The 5,421-nt window shown below is 36.8% G+C and overlaps 1 pseudogene; it reads right to left on the minus strand.

Moving 5' to 3' along the window:
• Positions 1–3,275: 3,275 nt before the first annotated feature.
• On the minus strand, positions 3,276–5,180 carry LOC113609661 (14-3-3 protein theta pseudogene; annotated as a pseudogene).
• Positions 5,181–5,421: the final 241 nt, after the last annotated feature.

The raw sequence follows: 5,421 nt of genomic DNA on the forward strand, positions 1-5,421 counted from the left end.
TCCCATTTGTTTATTTTTTTTTTATTTTCATTACTCTAGGAGGTGGATCAAAAAAGACCTTGTTGTGATTTATGTCAAAAAAATAAAAAATCCTAGCAAACAAAAGTCTAGGAACAGACATCTTCACAGGTGAATTTCATAAAGAATAGTTAGCACCTATCTATTTTGCTGGGATTTTTTGTTGTTGTTGTTGTTACTGGTTCAATTTTATTATTGGTAATTGGTCTGCTCATAAAAGAATCAGCTTTTTGTTTTGTTGAATTCTATGTACAATTTTATTGATTTATTCTCTAATCCTTAGGATTTTTTTATTTAATATGCTCTTATTTTTCTAATTTTCTAAGGTGAAAACTCAGATTATTGATTTTAGATTTTTCTTCCTTTTTGATATTTACATTCAGTGCTATAAATTTCCCTCTGAGCTCTGCTTTTTTGCTGCATGCCACAAATTTTGCTTTTATGTTTTCATTTTCATTTAGTTCAAAATTATTTTTTTAATCTCTTGAGATTTCTTTTTTGACCCTTGTGCTATTTAGGATGGTGTTATTTAGTCTCTAAGTATTTTTGGATTTTCCAGTTATCTTTCTGTTATTGATTTCTAGTTTAATTCCACTGTGGTTTGAGAGCAGGTATTATGATTTCTCCTCTTATAATTTGTTAAGGTGTATTTTATTGCCCAGACTGTGGTTTACCTTGGTGAATATTCCATTTGAGCTTGAGGAAAATGTGTACTCTGCTGTTTTGGGATAAAGTAGTCTATACATGTCAATTATACCTAGTTGATTGATGGTGTTGTTGAGTTCAGCTATGTCCTTATTAATTTTCTGCGGGCTAGATCTGTCCATTTCTGCTACAGGGATATTGATGTTTCCAACTATGAATAGTGGATACATTTATTTCTTCTTGCAGTTCTATTAGTTTTTGCCTCATGTAGTTTGATGCTCCGTTGTAGATCTTGAAGATCATTATGTCTCCTTGGAGAATTGACCCCTTTATCATTTTGTAATACTTGTCTTTTTCCCTAATAACCTTCCTTGTTTTGAATCTACTCTGAAATTAATACAGCTACCCTTGCTTTTTTTGACTTGTGTTAGCATGGCATGCTTTTCTCCATCTGTTTATTTTTTAATCTATATGTCTTTATATCCAAAGCAAGTTTCTTGTAAACAACATATATAGTTGGGTTTTGCTTTTTGATCCACTGTGACAATCTCTATCTTTTAATTGGTGCACTAAGGCCATTAACTTTCAAAGTGATTATTGATATAGTTGGATTAAAAGTTACTATATTTGCTACTGTTCCTATTTGTTGCCCTTGTTCTTTATTCCTACTTATGTCTTTTTTTTTGCATTTTGTGGTTTTAATTGAGCATTTTAAAATAATTTTATCATCTCTTTTTCTCAACATATCCGTTATACTTCTCCCCCCACCTTTATTTTTATTTTACTTTATTTTTTTAGTGGTTGTCCTCAAGTTCACAATATACACTTTCAACTAATCCAAGTTCACTTTCAAATAACACAATACCACTTCACAGATAGTGTGAATATCTTATAACAAAACATTTCTAATTCCACCTCTTTCATTCTTTATACAATTTCTGTCATTTACTTCACATACATAAAAACATACATCTGTGGTTTGATTTCTGATAATAATTTGGGGAAATTGTCAGTCATTATTGTTTCAAATATTTCACTGTTCTTTTCTTTATTCTTCTGCTGTTATTGCTGTTATATCATGTATGTTACACCTTTTTTTTTACTTGTCCTGTAGTCCTCGGATATTCTATTGTTTGTTTTTCAGTCTTTATTCTCTTTTCAGTTTTGGAGTTTTCTACTGAAACCTCCTCAAGCTCATAGGTTCTTTCCTCAGTGGTGTCCACTCTACTAATAAGACCATCAAATGCGTTTTTCATTTCTGTTGCAGTGTTTTTGGTCTCTAGCATTTCCTTTTAGTTCTTTCTTAGGATTTCCATCTCTCTGTTTACTTTGTCTATCTGTTCTTGCATGATGTCTACTTTATCCAGCAGAGCCCTTAGCATACTCTTCATAGTTGTTTTAAATTCCTGATCTGGTAATTCCAACATTTCTGTTATGTCTGATTCCAATGCTTGCTCTATCTCTTCAAATTACATTTTATATCTTTTAGTATGCCTTGTAACTTTTTTCTTCATAGCCAGATATGATGTTCCTGGGTAAAGTGAACTACTATAAATAAGCCTTTAGAAATGTGTTGGTAAGTTTTGAGGGGAAAGGAGCATTCTGTAGTCCCAGAATTAAGTCTCAGTCTTTTAATGAGGTTATGCACTGGACTCTGATTTCCACAAGTATGTCTCAGTGTTTTATCCCCCCTTAGATAGGACAGGAGGGCTAGAGTGGGTTGCAGTTGGTTATTTCCCTTCTCTCATGTGGAAGGCTAGAGCTCACTGGAGTTGTATATTTCACTCACCAGAGGTCAATTAGATTTCTATAAAACCCCAGCAGGTTAGGTTCTGGCTAACCAGTTTTCCCTGCTGGCAGGCCTTGATAAGAACAGAGTACTCTAGAGTATTTCATAATGGTTCTTTTTCTGGAACTAGAAAACATGAAGGGGTTTTCCTCACTTATTGTGAGATCCTGGTGAAGCTCTTGAATGTAAGTCTCACAAAATTTGGGGGCTTCCCTATGCCTGGGACTCCCTAGAATTTTTTTTAACCTCTCAGAGTTGCCCACACTGAGTCTCCAGCAATTCATCAATTACACTTTAGTGTTTCCTTTGCTAGCCCTGGTTTCCATGACAGTTTCCATTTGTGAGTCTCTGTTCCAATAAGCCACGACTCCCTGTATTTGTTTATCCCCTCCAAGCTCGGGGGCAGCAGTTTACTCTATGTCCTTCCTTGTCTTATAGATTTGAGGAGATTTATTGATTTTTCTGTCTGTTCAGCTTTCTATTTGTTGTTAGAGAAGAGTGGGAACTCATAACTGCTTACATTCTTAATTAAAGGCTATTTTCTTTTAATATCACCCAATTAATACTATGTTCTACTCAGTGTATCATATGAGGAGGCACGTGATGACAATTTGTCTCATTATTGGTAATGCTAATTTTTAAAGTGGTGTCTCACAGCTTTCTCTACTGTAAAAATACTATTCTTCCTTTGTAATTAATAAGTAGTATTGTGGTGAGATATTTGAGATGATGTAAATATCCTGATTTTCATTATACCTTTGCCTATTGATTTTAGTATATATTGACACAATAAATTATTACTCTGGTATTTGCCAAAGGGTGATTTTTTTTTTTTTTTGGTTTATAAAATGTAATTTTATTTTATGTTACTCTGTTGTTACATAGGGCATAACATTTTCACAAGGCCTTTTTGGGACTACAGTCGATGATTATTAGCAACATACAATAGTGGTCCAACTCTCTAACAATCACTAGACAAACTGGACACCCTCTCACATGTGCACAAATCTGCATGGAAAAGTACTAAAGTTTTAGACTTGGACTTGTGTATTTTATTTCCCCTTTCTAGTGTATTAAGAAATGACATGCACTTTCATTTGCCAAAAGCAATGCTTGTATTCTGGCAGCAACATGCTACTTCTATTACATAGTAAAGTGAATACCAGAACTACAAAGGCAGGAGGTGTAAGTGAATTTTTGTTGGGAAGGGAAGTTGTCAACTTAAACAGCAGCAAATGAAGAATGAATGAGGAAACTCCCTGTTGTCACAGATACGCAAGACCTCCATCATATATGATACAGGAGGCATTTTAATTTGTGACCTCCAGCCTCAGAATGTCAACTGCTTTTCCATTCAATCTAATACTTCTGGTTTCCTACCAAAAAGGAATATATTAAGAGGATGGAAAAGTTGCTTTACTGAAAGAAAACCCCCAAAGAAGAGTTAAGGGAGGGAATGTAGAAATCAGGAGGTTATGCAGAACACTCTTTAAACTGTAATTAACTACATTTTCATATCTTCACAGTAATACAAAACACAGTCACTTGCAGAACTGGTTCAGATTACTTAAATACCAGATACATTTTTAGTCCTCTACATAAGTGTTTGGAAGTTACTTATGTTTATATGAAATGAAGCTATTAATACTTTTCTACAGCAGTAACTGCACACCAGAAAGGCCAAGACAAACACAAATCAAGGAGTGGAGTTTTCCCAAAGCTGTGGTGTGAAAAGACTATAAACAGTTGATTCCATACACATGAATGGGTTTCTTTGCTATAGGAAATCCAAATGGAATAAGGAATAGAGATGAGTAAAAAGGTTTCTTGAGGGGAAGAAGGATGACACCCTGTATGCACTTAGTTCTCTGCCTCTCTGCCGCATCACATTCTTCTCCTGCACTGTCTGATGTCCATGTTAGGTTGTCTCTAAGCAACTGCATGATGAGGGTGCTGTCTTTGTATGAGTCTTCATTCAGTGTATCAAGTTCTGCAATGGCCTCATCAAAAGCTGTTTTAGCCAGTGTGCAGGCAAGTTCTGGGTTATTAAGGATCTCATAGTAAAATACAGAAAAGTTAAGAGCCAACACCAGGCGGATTGGGTGTGTGGGTTGCATCTCTTTCTTGCTTATATCAAAAGCCTCTTGGTAAGCTCCTTGGGAATTATCTATCATTTGTTTCCGATCATCACTACACGCAACTTCAGCAAGGTACCGGAAGTAATCTCCCTTCATCTTCAGATAGAAGATCTTACTCTCTGGATTGTTTGCATTGGCTATTAAATACTTATCCAACAATTCCAGGACCGTGGTGCAGATGGACGGCAGTTCGGACTCCACTTTCTCCCGATAGTCCTTAATCAGCTGCAGCTCCTTGTCGGAGGTGTCGGTCTTCTGCTTGATGTTCGAGATGACCCTCCAGGCGGACCTGCGGCCCCCGCCCACGTTCTTGTAGGCCACCGAGGGCAGTTTGCGCTCCTCGTTGGACAGCTCGGAGCCCTGCTCCGTCACGACCTTCATGCAGGCGGACATGTCATCGTAGCGCTCAGCCTGCTCGGCCAGCTTGGCCTTCTGGATCAGCTCCGTCTTCTCCATGGGGCCGGGGACAGGACAGCGAGGGTGAGCACCGACCCGGATGCTGAGGAGGAGTGCGGAGGGCCTTCATGTCTCCGCGGCCGCGGCGCAAGTCCCACCACTTTGATCCGCCTTTGGCTTTAGCCGAGGACCCTCCCGTCTCCCCAAAGAGTGATTTTGTATTCCATTCATTCATTCTACATTTAATTGGAATGTTATGTAAGAAATAATTATCCATTTATTTCATTTATGTGTTTATTCTACTATTATTTATATCAATATGGCCTCATGGATATTTGTTTTCTTCTATGGATTATAATTCAATATTATATTATTTATTTTTTGCCTAATTGTCCCATATTTTGTCATTGAGAGCCCCTTCAAATGACATATGGT

Source organism: Aethalodelphis obliquidens, unplaced genomic scaffold, assembly GCF_003676395.1.
Source record: "Aethalodelphis obliquidens isolate GAN/ISIS:26980383/991018 unplaced genomic scaffold, ASM367639v1 scaffold58, whole genome shotgun sequence".
Classification (NCBI taxonomy): domain Eukaryota; kingdom Metazoa; phylum Chordata; class Mammalia; order Artiodactyla; family Delphinidae; genus Aethalodelphis; species Aethalodelphis obliquidens.